Genomic DNA, 16,985 nt, shown 5'->3' on the forward strand with positions numbered 1-16,985 from the left:
GTCACCTTGACAACAATTGACTCCCAGCCCCGCTTGATTACGCTGGAGGCTCTGACTGCCAGAGCCTTACCCAGAGCCTTGCGCTGAGTGGGGATAGAGTGGGGATTTCCCAGCTCTTTGAGCCTCTTACTCCCCAGGCAGAAGCAGGGGCAGCCTCATAGCTGGATCACCAGACTGCTAATTCAGGAAGGGGAGACTAGGAGAGAGACTCCGGGAAAGCAAACTCTCTCATTGTTGGACCCTGCAAACGCCAACAAGCCTTAACTACCAATGAGACTAAAGCCAATTATATGACATTGCCATAGAATCCCATCAACTGCAAATCCCTACCTAAGCGTGACACAGGGGCAGAGCCTGGGGTACAGAGTCACCGACCAGGAAGAGGGAGAGAAAAGAAAAAGGAAGAAGTTAACCTCTCAAAATCAAGAAAAACCCACAGACTTTATAACTTGTTCCACTATTTTTTCATTGTTGTTGTTTGTTTCTTCTATCTTATTGCCTTTATCATTACTATTTCTATTTCCTTCACCTTGGTCCTTGTATTCTCTGCCCATCTTATGCTTCCCTTTTCTTGAACTACACTACCCATGAGTGTTACATTTTATTTCTTTTCTTCATCCTTACTCTCCTTTAGGGTTACACTCCAAAACCCTTAACTCTCACTCTCTCCCCTTTTGTTTTTTTTTCTTTTCCTTTTTTTCTTCCTTCGTTTTTCTCTTTTTCTTATTTTTTCCTTTCTATTCGTTTCTTCTTTTCTCCTTTTACTTTTCCTCCCATTCAATCCTCAATCATGAACAAATTATTTAATTTAGGACTCAAGTTTTTTTTGTTTTTGTTTTTTTTTGCTTTTGTTTTTGGTTTTCTTTTGTTTGTTTGCTTTTGTGGCATTTTGGGTACTTTTTATGTTGCTTTTTAACTCACTAGCATTCCTCCCAACCCAAGGTCTCCATTGTATTTAGTCTTTGCTCCACTTAATACAACAGATTTTTACTTATTATTTTTTTTCTTCTTTAATTATTATTTTTTTTATCCTTCTTCCTGTTTCCCTCTTATCCCTCTCATTATATCTCTTAGTCAACCATCACTTACAAGCAAGTCATTTTATACTTGTCTAAGATTTTCTCCTTTTTTTTGCATTTAGTAGGTCCCTACTCCCTTTTTTGCCCCTTGAACTCTTCACCCCAAATCAGGCCCTCCGTTATAGGCAGTTTTTGTTCCATTTAGCATAATATAATTCACAGCTCATCACGATATTTCCCTAAGGAGGGGAGAGGAGAGGAAGAGAAGAAAGAAAAAAGGGGGAAATAATAAATTATTACTGGTTTTTTTTTATGTGAGGTGTTTTTCTTTTTTTCTTTAACTTTTTATTCTTTATTAATTCTAATTAGTGCTATCAACAAGACCACCCTCAGATGCCAATAATTAAAAGGAAATAGAATATTATGGATACAAAAGATAGAGAGGTAACACAAATAGATGTGGAAAAATCTATGGAGAAAAGATTTAACATATTGGAAACCTTGGAGCTAAATGACAGAGAATTTAAAATAGAAATCCTAAAAATACTCAGAGATAAACAAGAAAACACAGAAAGGCAATTTAGGGAGATCAGAAAACAACTCAACGATCACAAAGAATATATTACCAAGGAAATTGAAACTATAAAAACAAATCAAACAGAAATGAAAAACTCAATTCACGAGCTGAAAAACGAGGTAACAAGCTTAGCTAATAGAACAGGCCAGATAGAAGATAGGATTAGTGAAATAGAAGACAAACAACTTGAGGCACAACAGAGAGAAGAAGAGACTCAAAAATAATAAAAAACGAGAAAGCCCTACAGGAATTATCTGACTCCATCAGAAAGAATAAAATAAGAATAATAGGTATATCAGAGGGAGAAGAGAAAGAAAATGGAATGGAGAATATACTCAAACAAATAATAGACGAGAACTTCCCAAGCCTGCAGAAAGAACTAAAGCCTCAAATTCAAGAAGCAAACAGAACACTGAGTTTTCTTAACCCCAACAAACCCACTCCAAGGCACATCATAATGAAGATGACACAAACCAATGACAAAGAAAAAATTCTCAAGGCAGCTAGGGAAAAGAAGAGTACAACATATAAAGGAAAGCCTATTAGATTATCATCAGATTTCTCAGCAGAAACTCTACAAGCTAGAAGAGAGTGGACCCCAATATTTAAAGCCCTGAAAGAGAGGAACTTTCAGCCAAGAATACTATACCCATCAAAGCTATCCTTCAAGTACGAAGGAGATATAAAAACATTCACAAATACAGAAAAGATGAGAGAATTTATCATCAGAAAGCCCCCACTCCAGGAAATACTAAAGGGGGTTTTCCAACCAGATTCAAAGAACAAAACAAAACCAAACCACAAGTAACAGCTCCACCAAGAACACAATAAAACCAAATTTATACTGTGACAACAAAAGAAAAAAAGGGGGGAGAGGATGGAGATTAACAGTAGCAAAGGACGATGAAGCGCAGAAATACTCATAAGATAGGGTACTACAATGAATATGGTAGGTACCCTTTTCATTACTTAATGGTAACCACCCTTGAAAAAACCACCACAAAAACACTTGATTTAAAAAAGGTAGCAACAGAGGAAAGAAATATGGAATACAAACAAACAAAAACAAATGATAGAAAAACAAAAGAGAAGAATCAAACAAGATACAAAACTAACAGAAAGCAATTTATAAAATGGCAATAGGGAACACACAAGCGTCAATAATTACACTAAATGTAAATGGATTAAATTTACCAATAAAAAGACACAGAGTAGCAGAATGGATTAAAAAAGAAAATCCAACTGTATGCTGCCTACAAGAAACACATCTAAGCAACAAGGATAAAAACAAATTCAAAGTGAAAGGCTGGAAAACAATACTGCAAGCAAACAACACCCAAAAAAAAGCAGGTGTTGCAATACTCATATCTAATAATGCTGACTACAAGACAGAAAAAGTACTCAAGAGACAAAAATGGTCATTTCATAATGATTAAGGAGACACTGAATCAAGAAGACATAACAATCCTTAATATATATGCACCAAACCAAGGAGCACCAAAATATATAAGACAGCTACTTATTGACCTTAAAACAAAAACTGACAAAAATACAATCATACTTGGAGACCTCAATACACCGCTGATGGCTCTAGATCGGTCATCCAAACAGAGAATCAATAAAGATATATTGGCCTTAAACGAAATACTAGAATACCTGGATATGATAGACATCTACAGGACACTTCATCCCAAAGCGACAGAGTATACATTTTTCTCTAGTGTACATGGAACATTCTCAAGAATGGACCATATGCCTGACCTGTGGTGGCGCAGTGGATAAACGTCGACCTGGAATGCTTAGGTCGCCGGTTCGAAACCTGGGCTTGCCTGGTCAAGGCACATATGGGAGTTGATGCTTCCAGCTCCTCCCCCCTGTCTCTCTCTCTCTCTCTCTCTCTCTCTGTGTGTCTTTCTCTCTCCCTCTCTAAAATGAATAAATAAAATAAAAATTAAAAAAAATTAAAAAAAAAAAAAAAGAATTGACCATATGTTGGGCCTCAAAGACAATATCAGCAAATTTAGAAAAATTGAAATTGTACCAAGCATATTCTCTGATCATAAAGCCTTGAAACTAGAATTCAATTGCAAAAAAGAGGGGGAAAAACCCACAAAAATGTAGAAACTAAACAACATACTTCTAAAAAATGAATGGGTCAAAGAAGAAATAAGCGCAGAGATCAAAAGATATATACAGACAAATGAAAATGACAATACGACATACCAGAATTTCTGGGATGCAGCAAAAGCAGTAATAAGAGGAAAGTTCATATCACTTCAGGCCTATATGAACAAACAAGAGAGAGCCCAAGTAAACCACTTAACTTCACACCTTAAGGAACTAGAAAAAGAACAAAGACAACCCAAAACCAGCCAAAGAAAGGACATAATAAAAATCAGAGCAGAAATAAACGAAATAGAGAACAGAAAAACTATAGAAAAAAATCAATAAAACAAGGATATGGTTCTTTGAAAAGATCAACAAAATTGACAAACCCTTGGCAAGACTCACCAAGGGAAAAAGGCACAGGACTCAAATAAAATCCAAAATAAAAGAGGAGAAATCACCACAGACATCATAGATATACAAAGAATTATTGTAGAATACCATGAAAAACTATATGCTACCAAATACAACAATCTAGAAGAAATGGATAAATTCCTAGAACAATACAACCTTCCTAGACTGAGTTATGAAGAAGCAGAAAGCCTAAACAGACCAATCAGCAGGGAGGAAATAGAAAAACCATTAAAAACCTCCCCAAAAATAAAAGTCCAGGCCCAGACAGTTATACTAGTGAATTCTATCAAACATTCAAAGAAGACTTGGTTCCTATTCTACTCAAAGTCTTCCAAAAAATTGAAGAAGAAGCAATACTTCCAAACACATTTTATGAGGCCAACATAACTCTCATACCAAAACCTGGCAAAGATGGCACAAAGAAAGAAAACTACAGACCAATATCTCTAATGAATACAGATGCTAAAATACTAAACAAAATACTGGCAAATCAAATACAACAACATATTAAAAAAATAATACATCATGATCAAGTGGGATTCATCCCAGAATCTCAAGAATAGTTCAACATATGCAAAACGATTAACGTAATACACCATATCAACAAAGCAAAGAACAAAAACCACATGATCTTATCAATAGATGCAGAAAAGGCTTTTGATAAAATACAACACAATTTTATGTTTAAGACTCTCAACAAAATGGGTATAGAAGGAAAATATCTCAACATGATAAAGGCCATATATGATAAACCATCAGCCAACATCATATTAAATGGCATAAAACTGAGGACTTTCCACCTCACATCAGGAACAAGACAGGGTTGTCCACTCTCTCCACTCTTATTTAACGTGGTGCTAGAAGTTCTGGCCAGAGCAATCAGACAAGACAAAGAAATAAAAGGCATCCATATCGGAAAAGAAGAAGTAAAGGTATCACTTTTTGCTGATGATATGATCCTATACATCGAAAACCCTAAGGACTCCACAAAAAGATTACTAGAAACAATAAACCAATACAGGAAGGTCGCAGGATACAAAATTAACATACAAAAGTCCATAGCCTTTCTATATGCCAACAATAAAATATTAGAAAACGAACTCAAAAATATAATCCCCTTCATGATTGCAACAACAACAAAAAAATACCTAGGAATAAACATAACAAAGAATGTAAAGGACCTATATAACAAAAACTACAAGGCGTTGTTAAGAGAAATAGAAAAAGACACAATGAGATGTAAAAATATTCCTTGTTCTTGGATAGGAGAAAAAATATAATTAAAATGGCCATATTACCCAAAGAAATATATAAATTTAATGCAATTCCCATCAAAATTCCTATGACATTTTTTAAAGAAATGGAACAAGAAATCATCAGATTTATATGGAACTATAAAAAACCCCGAATAGCCAAAGCAATCCTAAGGAAAAAGAATGAAGCTGGGGGCATTACAATACCTGACTTTAAACTATATTATAGGGCCACGATAATCAAAACAGCATGGTATTGGCAGAAAAATAGACACTCAGACCAATGGAACAGAATAGAAAGCCCAGAAATAAAACCACATATATATGGTCAAATAATCTTTGATAAAGGGGCCAACAACACACAATGGAGAAAAGAAAGCCTCTTCAACAAATGGTGTTGGGAAAACTGGAAAGCCACATGCAAAAGAATGAAACTCGACTACAGCTTGTCCCCGTGTACTAAAATTAATTCAAAATGGATCAAAGACCTAAATATAAGACCTGAAACAATAAAGTACATAGAAGAAGACATAGGTACTAAACTCATGGACCTGGGTTTTAAAGAACATTTTATGAACTTGACTCCAATGGCAAGAGAAGTGAAGGCAAAGATAAATGAATGGGACTACATCAGAATAAAAAGTTTTTGCTCAGCAAGAGAAACTGATATCAAAATAAACAGACAGCCAACTAAATGGGAAATGTTATTTTCAAACAACAGCTCAGATAAAGGCCTAATATCCAAAATTTACAAAGAACTCATAAAACTCAACAACAAACAAACAAACAATCCAATAAAAAAATGGGAAGAGGACATAAACAGACACTTCACCCAGGAAGAAATACAAATGGCCAACAGATATATGAAAAGATGCTCAGCTTCATTAGTTATTAGAGAAATGCAAATCAAAACTACAATGAGATACCACCTCACCCCTGTTAGATTAGCTATTATCAACAAGACAGATAATAGCAAATGTTGGAGAGGCTGCGGAGAAAAGGGAACTCTCATCCACTGTTGGTGGGAATGTAAAGCAGTACAACCATTATAAAGGAAAGTATGGTGGTTCCTCAAAAAACTGAAAATAGAACTACCCTATGACCCAGCAATCCCTCTACTGGGTATATACCCCAAAACCTCAGAAACATTGATACGTAAAGACACATGTAGCCCCATGTTCATTGCAGCACTGTTCACAGTGGCCAAGACATGGAAACAACCAAAAAGCCCTTCAATAGAAGACTGGATAAAGAAGATGTGGCACATATACACTATGGCAGGGGTCTCAAACTCAACTCAGCATGTGGGCCGCAAAGCAAGATCACAGCCGTTCAGCGGGCCGCACTAGGTCTACAAAAGGCAACTGTTACGCAACACTTTTCTCACTGCAGTTGAAAACAAAAAAAAATCAGTACAAGCACAATCGTACATGCAGTTTACTCAGTGTCACAAAACGACCAGAAACTGTAGTTCGCATCACAACTGCTGTTAATTAAGCTAATATCTAGCTAGGATGCTAGAGAAATGAAAAATACAAGTAGGCCCCTAGGCTTACTTAATTTTATCCAAAATATTTTGAACTTCGTGGATTAGTCTGCGGGCCGCACAAAATTGTTTGGCGGGCCGCATGCGGCCCGCGGGGCCGCGAGTTTGAGACCTCTGCACTATGGAATACTACTCAGCCATTAGAAATGATGACATCAGATCATTTACAGCAAAATGGTGGGATCTTGATAACATTCTACGGAGTGAAATAAGTAAATCAGAAAAAACAAGAACTACATGATTCCATACATTGGTGGAACATAAAAACGAGACTAAGAGACATGGACAAGAGTGTGGTGGTTACCAGGGGTGGGGGGAGGGAGGACGCAGGAGGGAAGGAGGGAGAGAGTTAGGGGGAGGGGGAGGGGCACAGAGAAATCTAGATAGAGGGTGACGGAGGACAATCTGACTCTGGGCGAGGGGTATGCAACAATTTAATGACAAGATAACCTAGACATGTTTTCTTTGAATATATGTACCCTGATTTATTAATGTCATCCCATTAACATTAATAAAAATTTATTAAAAAAAAGATGCTGCAACAAAAAATTGATGCTTCTCGTCTCTCTCCCTTCCTGTCTGTCTGTCTCTATCTGTCCTTCTCTCTGACTCTGTCTCTGTCACACACACAAAAAAAGTTCAAAACTAAACCAAGAAAGGTAACAATAAAAAAAAAAGTCACATCAGAGAGGAATAAAAATTTACTTCCATTTCTGACAGTATCTGCTGAAACACCCAAGCACACACTGGTGATATAAGAAAATTTCCAATTACCAGCCCTGGCCAGTTGGCTCAGTGGTAGAGTGTCAGCCTGGCATGCAGGAGTCCTGGGTTCAATTTCCAGCCAGGGCACACAGGAGAAGCGCCCATCTGCTTCTCCACCCCTCCCCCTCTTCTTCCTCTCTATCTCTCTCTTCCCCTCCCACAGCCAAGGCTCCATTGGAGCAAAGTTGGCCCGGGTGCTGAGGATGCTCTATGGCCTCTACCTCAGACGCTAGAATGGCTCTGGTTGCAACAGAGCGATGCCCCAGATGGGCAGAGCATCGCCTCCTGGTGGGCATGCTGGGTGGATCCCGGGGGGGTGCATGTGGGAATCTCACTGCCTCCCCATTTCCAACTTCAGAAAAATACAAAAAAAAAAAAAAAAAGAAAATTCCCAATTACCAGTTTCTTCTCAAGAAACAGAATTGACAGTGCTGCATGTTCCATGAACTGGTTGCTTTGCTGCTTCCTGAGAGACTGTTTTTGTTTTGCATGACAGAGTGCCACCAGAATGGTAGTACCTGGTTAATGCATTGTAGACTACTTTAAAAACAGTGAGTACAGTGGTACTTTGAGATACGAGCAGACTAACATACAATTTTCTTTTTAAAGATACGAGCTTCGACTCTCTTGTACTTTTGTTCGAGATCCAAGCAAAATTCCGAGATATGAGTCATGATTTGGGAAGCTGCTGCTAGTTGGCGTGTTGGTGCATGGGTCCAGTATCGGCAGCACAATGCCAGCATTTCGTTCTTTCTCACATGTTACCCACAGAATCAAGTCAAATCTCGTGCACTATACTCGTTCTTGCATTATTTTTGCGTTTTTTACTAACTTTTTTTGTGTGCTATCATGGGGCCGAAGAAAGTGAGTGTAAAGGACAGTGGTGAGAAGAAGAAGAGTATGATGTTGATAGAAGTAAAGCAAGAAATAATAGAAAAACATGAGCATGGTGTATGAGTGATTGAACTGGCAAGGCTGTACAACTGCAATACATCTACAATTTGTACCATCCTTAAACAAAAGGATGCCATCAAAAGCGCAAATCCAGTGAAAGGAACTACAATTCTGTCCCAATTAAGAACAAATATCCATGAAGAAATGGAGAAGCTTCTGCTGGTGTGGGTGAAAGAGAAAGAGCTGGCAGGAGATACAGTGACGGAGACTGTAATATGTGAAAAGGCACGTATTATTGACGGGGACTTGAAGAAGAAATAACCATCAACCTCAAAAGAGGCAGCAGAAGATATGTTTAAGTCAAGTCATGGCTGGTTTGAAAATTTCAAGAAGAGATCTGGCATCCACTCGGTGGTGAGGCATGGTGAAGCTGTGAGTGCTGACGTTAAGGCAGCTGAGGAGTACATCCCACGTTTTGCTGTGCTTATCACAAAGGAAGGCTACATCCCCCAACAAGTGTTCACCTGTGATGAAACAGGATTGTTTTGGAAAAAAATGCCCTGGAGGACTTTTATCACTGCAGAGGAGAAGAAGTTGCCAGGCCATAAACCCAAGAAGGACCGTCTGACCCTTGCATTGTGTGCAAATTCTAACGGTGACTGTAAAGTAAGGCCACTGCTAGTGTATCATTCTGAAAGTCCTTGGGCCTTTAAGACTCAAAAGATTCTTAAAGAAAAACTTCAGGTTATGTGGTGTGCCAATGCTAGGGCATGGGTTAAGTGGCAGTTTTTTATTGAATGGGTAAATTTCGTCTTTGGTCCTGCAGTAAAGAATATCTTCAAAATAAACTCCCAATGAAAGCATTACTAACCCTTGATAATACTCCATCCCACCCACCTGGTCTTGAAGATGACATTCTCGATAAGTTCAAATTCATGAAAGTCCTCTACCTCCCACCCAACACGACTTCAGTCTTGCAACCTATGGATCAGCAGGTTATTTCCAACTTTAAAACGCTTTACACAAAGCACTTGTTCCGCCGATGTTTTGAGGTGACTGAGAATACAAATCTAACCCTTCAAGAGTTTTGAAAAGATCACTACAACATCATGATATGTTTATGCATTATTGACTTGGCATAGCAAGACATTACAAGAACCTTGAACTCAGCATGGAAAATGTTATAGTGTAGTGGAATAACCCATTGCATGGCCTTGGATGGGAACACAGCCAACAAGAAAAGAATGTTTTGCCAAGAGAACTGTTTTGTGACTTGAAGGCAGGTCACTGAAACAGGTCTATGTGACTGAAGGCAGTTGCTGGGCTTTTCTCAGTAAAACATTCTCATAAGATTTCTGTACTTTCTAAGGTTATCCCTTAAGATAAGGAGAGGAATGTTATGGGAGCCATAGAAGCAATAGCAATTAATGCCTTCTGATATTATGTTGTTACTAAGCTATCTTGCAGGTGCACTCCATGTATCTTTAAGTAAAAGTTACACTTGATGTTATGCCAATTTTTCAGTAAACAAGCTTTTTGAAGTCTTGTGAATAAAATTAGGACACAGCGTGAACTCGGGGCCATTTGCCTGAGCGAGCGGTGGTCCTTTGCTAGTCCTTGATGATTTCGTCTGCTGATCTCTCTCTCTGCGCCCCCGACTCACATTATAGCCTGATGTTGTTGTAGACAGGGACTTCGAAGGATTCGAACCAGAGACTGAGACCAAGATAGAACTGTTGGAGGAGATTGTGCCCCTCAGAAAGTTAATGGGTCTGGCGGTAGATGAGGGTGACGTAAATGAGCTCATTGAGGAACATGAGGAGGAACTCTCAACTGAGGAGTTGAAGGAGCTACAGATGATGCAACATACAGAGCTTCTGCAAGAGATTAGTAGTGAGGAGGAGGTCGAGTTGGAGGAAGTGATTTCTACAAGTGAAACTAAAGACATGCTGGCAATGTGGGAGAAGCTTTCAAGTTTCATTGAAAAGAAACACCCAGAAAAAGTTTCAATTGGTCCTGCTTCAGCATTTTTTAATGAAACTTGTTTGTCACATTTCCGTAACATTTTAAAAGGCAGGCAAAAGCAAACCTCTTTGGATAGACTTTTATTCAAAAGTCCTGCAAATGAAAGTGCTGAAAATACAGCCAAAATGGCAAAAACAGGTGATGATTAAATAAAAAATACATAATGTTAAGCTTAGTTTAAGTTTAAAATTAAGAAAGCACATTTTTTTTTACAATTAAGTTTTTGTGGTTTCATTTTAAGTAAAGAAAGTGCAGTTTTAGTTTTCTTAAAAGTAAATGCAGTTTTAGTTTACATTTAGTGTTAAGAAAGTGCAGTTTTAGTTTTCATGTCTACAATGCCTGCATCCCTTCCTCCCTCCTTTCTCCTCCACCATTCACCTCTGTTAGCTGCACTTGTCTGTCTCCAAGGTATGAATACAGTACTAAATAACACTTTTTTCTTTTATTTCATATATTTTGTTATGCATTTGTAAAGTATACATGTGTGTTTCTTAATTAAAAACATCTTTTTCATAATTTAGGATGGTTTGGGGATGTTTCATAGGGTTGGAATGAATTAAATGTATTTCAGTTATTTTAAATGGGAGAAATTTGTTTGATATATGAGTTGACTGACTTATGAGCTTGGTTACAGAATGAATTAAACTAGTATCTCAAGGTACCACTGTAATTGTTCAAAAACACAGACACTGCAGTAATGAAGACAGATATAAGAAACAGAAAAAGCATAACCAGTGGTGGTGCAGTGTATAGACTTTCAACCTGGGATGCTGAGGTACCAGGACTCAATCCCTGAGATTTGTGGTCACAGAATGGGCTCATTTGACTTTTAAGTACAGGCTCAAAAATTTAAGAACAAGGACACCAGGCCTGTCCAGGTGGTAGCACAGTAGATAAAGTTTTGGCTGTGATGTTGAAGAACAAGGTTCAAAACCCCACGGTTGCTGGCATGAAGCTCAAGGTCACTGGATTGTGCAAGGAGTCAGTGGCTCAGGTGGAGCTCCCTGTCAAAGGCACATATAAGAAGGCAATCAATGAACAACTAACGTGCCCCAATTATGAGTTGAGGTTTTTCATCTCTATCCTTTTCTGTCTAAGAAAAAAAAAGAAAAAACGAAAAAAAAAATAATATCAAGGTCGCTAGCTTGAGCATGGGATCATCATGATTTCAACATTACAAGCTTGAGCCAAGGTCGCTTGCTTGAGCAAGACATCACTGTGTCAGCTGAAGACCCCTACTCAAGCACATACAAAAAGTAGTCACAGAACAACTAACTAAAGGGACTCGACTACAAGTAGATGCTTGTTATCTCTCTCTCTTTTTTTTTTACAGAGTCAGAGAGAGGGTTAGATAGGGACAGACAGACAGGAACGGAGAGAGATGAGAAACATCAATCATCAGTTTTGTGTTGCAACACCTTAATTGTTCATTGATTGCTTTCTCATATGTGCCTTGACTGGGGCCTTCAGCAGACCAAGTAATCCATTGCTTGAGCCAACGACTTTGGGTCCAAGCTGGTGAGCTCTGCTCAAACCAGATGAGCCTGTGCTCAAACTGGTGACCTTGGGGTCTTAAACCTGGATCCTCAGCATTCCAGTCCGACGCTCTATCCACTGCGCCACCTTCTGGTTAGGCCTCTCTTTCTTGCATGCTCTCATGCTCATTAAAAAAAAAAAAAGAGGCCCTGGCCGGTTGGCTCAGTGGTAGAGCGTCAGCCTGGCATGCAGGAGTCCCGGGTTCAATTCCCAGTCAGGGCACACAGGAGAAGCGCCCATCTGCTTCTCCACCCCTCTCCCTCTTTTTCCTCTCTGTCTCTCTCTTCCCCTCCTGCAGCTGAGGCTCCATTGGAGCAAAGTTGGCCCGGGCACTGAGGATGGCTCTATGGCCTCTGCCTCATGCGCTAGAATGGCTCTGGTTACAAAGAGCGATGCCGCAGATGGGCAGAGCATCGGCCCCTGGTGGGCATGCGGGTGGATCCCGGTTGGGCGCATGCGGGAGTCTGACTGCCCCCCTGTTTCCAACTTCAGAAAAATAAAAAAATTTAAAAAAAAAGAAAAGAGGGGGAAAGGGTCCTCTTAAAATGAAGAAAAAGGGATCAGAGTCATTGTATAATAAAGAAAAATTATTAAAAATGTAAAAATAAATGGATGACAAAAAAGAATGGAACCTTAACATTTGCAAAAGCATGGACAGACATAGAAGGTATTGTGCTAAGTGAAATAAGTCTGGCAGAGAAACACATGTACCATACAATGTCAATTATGTGGAATGTAAAGAACAATATAAATGAATAAACACCCAGAAACAGACTCACAGGTACACTGAACAAAATAATGGCTGTCAGAGAGCAGGGGAGTAGAAAGACTGAGACAAAAAAATTGAAGCACTCGAGAACACAGTGGTAGTTACAGAACAGTCATGGGATGTAAAGTGCAGCATGGGGACTATAGTAAATAATACTGTATTAACTATGCTGGGTCCTGGAAATATCACAAGAAATATAATAATTTCTCATTTTGTAAAGTATATTAAGGTCTAACCCACTATCCTGTACATCTGAAACTAGTTCAAAATAATACTGAAAGAAAAAGAAAATTCAAACCAAAAAGAAATAATTCACCTCCAAATTTAGAAAATTATATAAAAGTTCCAGTGACCAAAAATCCTTCTAGATTAACTATAATTTATAACCGAGTGTACCCTCAAACAGGAGTAACTTTGCATCATGACTTTATACAGCAAAAAAATATTTCTTAATGCATTCAAATCATTCAAAAATATCTGTCAAGTATAATTGTAATAAAGACATATTTAAATGACATGAGAAATTTTATCTATATTTAATGTATTTCAGCTACTCTGACAAAAATATGTAGGGTGTAATCCACTTCAGAAAATAAAAAAATCTTCATTTCTAAATAAAGAAAGCATTAGACAGTTGTAAAATATGGAAAGACTAATCTTTAAACATTTCAGATTCAGCATAACATAAGAAACAGGCTGAGAAAGCAAACGAAAAACCTCATCATTGCTTTTTTCTGAAATAAACTTGAATTAAGGCACAAAGCCGCTTCCTAAATATGAAGTGCCCGATAATGCTGCATCCCACTTCTCACCAAAGGAGAACAATTCCGCATGTTGTATCAGCACTTGTGAATCCAAAAGCACAAATATGACAAAAATCTCATCAAAAAGTGAAAACAGAAAAGGACACAGTCCCGGCAGCTCTCAGCTGCACAAGAGAACTGCAGAATGACAGTGATGACGAAAGCAGGTAACAGTGGACACTTTCCTACCTGCTGGGCAACACTCTAAGGTCGCGTGTGGCAGTAACTTTTTTTTTTTTTGGCAGTAACTTATTGAAGAACTCTATGAGATACATAGAAAAATAAAATTCCTCTAATATGGACAATTAAAAAATACAGACTCGAAATAATTTTTTCGTCTTTTCCAAGTTAAAGGGGAGATGAACAGACTTGTGCATGCATCCTGATGAGATCCACTTGAAAACCCCCGTCTGGGGCTGATGTTTTATCAATCTGGGCCATGGTAGCAACTAAGCTATTTTTAGCAATTGATGTGAAGACACCACAGCCATCCTTAGCGCCCAGAGATAATAAACTGGAACCAAACCAGACATGGCTTCAGGAGAGAGACAATGAAAGAGAGAGAGGAAGAGAGAGAAGGGGAAACGGGGAAAATGGAGAAGCAGATGGTCACTTCCTTTGTATGCCCTGAGTGGAATCGAACCCACAAAATCCACATTCCGAGCCGATGCTCTTCCATTGAGACAAAGAGCCAGGGCCCAGACCATAAATTTGTAACAATAAATTCATACTAAGCAAAAGAACACTTTGAATTACAACAGAGAAATAGATCTTTCCACTTTGGGGAGATGCTTTGTATTGTGATGAAATACTGAGTCTACACTCTGTAGGGTCCTGTGGGAAACCTCCTTAGGATTAGAAATGATAAATTCTGGCCTGACCAGGCAGTGCACGGTGGATAGAGCATCGGAAAAGGACACAGAGGACCCAGGTTAAAAACCCCAATGTTGCTGGCTTGAGTATGGGCTTAACAACTTGAGCACAAGGTTTCTGGCTTGAGCATGTGGTCATAAACATGACCCCATGGTTGCTGGCTTGAGCCCAAAAAGGTCACTAGCTTGAGCAAGGGTTCACTCGTTCTGCTGTAGTCTCCTCATCAAGGCACATAAAAGAAAGCAATCACTAAACAACTAAGGTGCTGCAATGAAGAATTGATGCTTCTTATCTCTCTCCCTTCCTGTCTCTCTGTCCCTAATCTCTCCCTCTCTCTGTCTCTGTCAAAAATAAAAAAGAAATGATACATCAAAAACATGACATCTGCCTGACCAGGTGGCGCAGTGGATGGAGTGTCGGACTGGGATACCGAGGATTCAGGTTCGAGACCCTAAGGTCGCCAGCTTGAGCAAGGGCTCATCTGGTTTGAGCAAAAGCTCACCAGCTTCGACCCAAGGTCGCTGGCTTGAGCAAGGGGTTGCTCGGTCTGCTGTAGCCCCACAGTCAAGGCACATATGAGAAAGCAATCAATGAACAACTAAGGTGTCACAACGAAAAACTGATTGATGCTTCTCAATGCTCTGTTCCTGTCTGTCTGTCCCTATCTATCCTTCTCGCTGACTGACTCTCTCTCCGTCTCTGGAAAAAAAAAAGAAAAAAGAAAACATGACATCTGTCCCCAAAATTCCTGAAATTTCTGCACCCAATTTGAGGATCTCAACCACTTCCATCAAAAACTCCAAATGAGAAAAAACAGCTTATGTAATTCCTCAGGTACGTGCACAGGTTTTCCCAACTTTCCAAAGCTATGGAAGAGGAGACAGATCATGGCAGCCCTCAGTCCAAGGGGAGGAATTGGTTTCCACTGCTGATGTGATGATGGAGATCAATGGAGCAAAAGCAGAGTCCTGAGAGGATAAAGGAGCATGGACGTGTTGAAGACGAGCTGTCCCTCTCTGACAGCAACCAGAATACACCTGGGCCTCTCACAGCCCTTTCCACTGCAGCAGCTTCCCAACCACACTGTCAAATCTGGCTTCATCCATGATCTTTAGGTCTCTTCCCTGCCTCATCTGCTTCCTCATCCCACCTACCTGGGTGGAAGGATACTGTCATTTTCCTTCCCAGCTCCAATTTCTAATTCATTTTTTGCTCAGGTGAGAAGACATGGTACAATAATAAAATGTTCTAGAAAATAACTTTCCAAAATACTGTTTTCTTTTTTTGTTTGTTTGTTTTTGTTTTGGGTTTTTTTTTCTGTATTTTTCTGAAGCCGGAAACAGGGAGAGACAGTCAGACAGACTACCTCATGCGCCCGACCGGGATCCACCTGGCACGCCCACCAGGGGTGACGCTCTGCCCACCAGGGGGCGATGCTCTGCCCCTCTGGGGCGTCGCTCTGTTGCGACCAGAGCCACTCTAGCACCTGGGGCAGAGGCCGAGGAGCCATCCCCAGCGCCTGGGCCATCTTTGCTCCAGTGGAGCCTCGCTGCGGGAGGGGAAGAGAGAGACAGAGAGGAAGGAGAGGGGGAGGGGTGGAGAAGCAGATGGGCGCTTCTCCTGCGTGCCCTGGCCGGGAATCGAACCCAGGACTTCTGCACGCCAGGCCGACGCTCTATCACTGAGCCAACCGGCCAGGGCCCCCAAAATACTGTTTTCTGATAGCACCTTAATCATTCTAGACATGTAGGTTTTCATACACTGAGTTCTAATCAACGTGCATCATGAAGCCTTCGTTTCTACACCACCAAACCCCTTATTTGTTCCCTGATGGCAGAACTCTGAAATCTACCCTCCAAGGCAGAAGCTTTCATGTGATGTTCCCCCTAATGCAGGAAACAAAACACTGCAGGTGGAGAATAAACTCAGGAAGGAAGTCATCCTCACCCAGGGAGACCAGGTTCCTGTAGTTCTCCAACATCACATCCACGTACAGTTTCCGCTGAGCTGGGTCCAGGCATTCCCACTCCTCCTGAGAGAAATCTACAGCCACATCCCTGAAGGTCAATGGTTTCTGGAAGAAAAGATACATTAACGAAGGTCCACACTCTGAGTTCATAATGCCATCCAACATGAAAACACATTTAGAACTGGTTTTGTCCTAACAGAATATGATTCAGTAAGATCATTTTCACCCAGCAATACATACTTCTTCTGAGTGTGTGCACACAAACAGGTTTGAGAGACACGAGAAGTATCAACTCAAGTTGTGGCAATATTAATTGTTCATTGACTGCTTTCTGATACGTGCCTTGACCAACCAGGTAGCTCTAATTGACCCAGGAACCTGTTGCCCAAACCAGCAACCTTTGGGCTCATGCCAGCAACCAAAGGATAATGTACAT

The 16,985-nt window shown here is 39.8% G+C and overlaps 1 pseudogene; it reads right to left on the reverse strand.

Annotated features, from left to right (window-relative positions):
- The window catches only part of LOC136399323 (zinc finger protein 91-like), a 195,745-nt pseudogene that overhangs the window by 11,989 nt on the left and 166,771 nt on the right, over positions 1–16,985 (reverse strand).

This window comes from Saccopteryx leptura, chromosome 3, assembly GCF_036850995.1.
Source record: "Saccopteryx leptura isolate mSacLep1 chromosome 3, mSacLep1_pri_phased_curated, whole genome shotgun sequence".
Lineage (NCBI taxonomy): Eukaryota > Metazoa > Chordata > Mammalia > Chiroptera > Emballonuridae > Saccopteryx > Saccopteryx leptura.